Source organism: Malurus melanocephalus, unplaced genomic scaffold (genome assembly GCF_030028575.1).
Source record: "Malurus melanocephalus ecotype Western Australia unplaced genomic scaffold, MMel_1.1 scaffold_1102, whole genome shotgun sequence".
NCBI lineage: Eukaryota > Metazoa > Chordata > Aves > Passeriformes > Maluridae > Malurus > Malurus melanocephalus.
The window spans coordinates 67,988-68,314 of NW_026624334.1; positions in this window are offsets into that span (position 1 = coordinate 67,988).

Genomic DNA, 327 nt, shown 5'->3' on the forward strand with positions numbered 1-327 from the left:
TCGAAGGCAGAGATGCTGAATGTAATTCATCTCTGTCATGATTGCAGGTGTTTTTCCTCAGAGCGTGTTTTCCTGTTTTAAAATCTCTGTTAAGGCTTGAGCARTTATAAGGGAAGTACAGGTCTGGAAAATGCTAATGCATGGCATTGCAATTAAATATTGGAATTTGCATTCTAATCAGCAAAGTATTTTGACATTGTGATTTGCACTTATAAATGCAGAGAGGCTCGAGGGAAGCTGGGTGACTTTAAAGAGGGCTTTCAAGCATTTGTGTGGCTTGCATGAAGGAGAAATTTTTTCTCTTACTCAAGAGAAGAAAAAACAAGG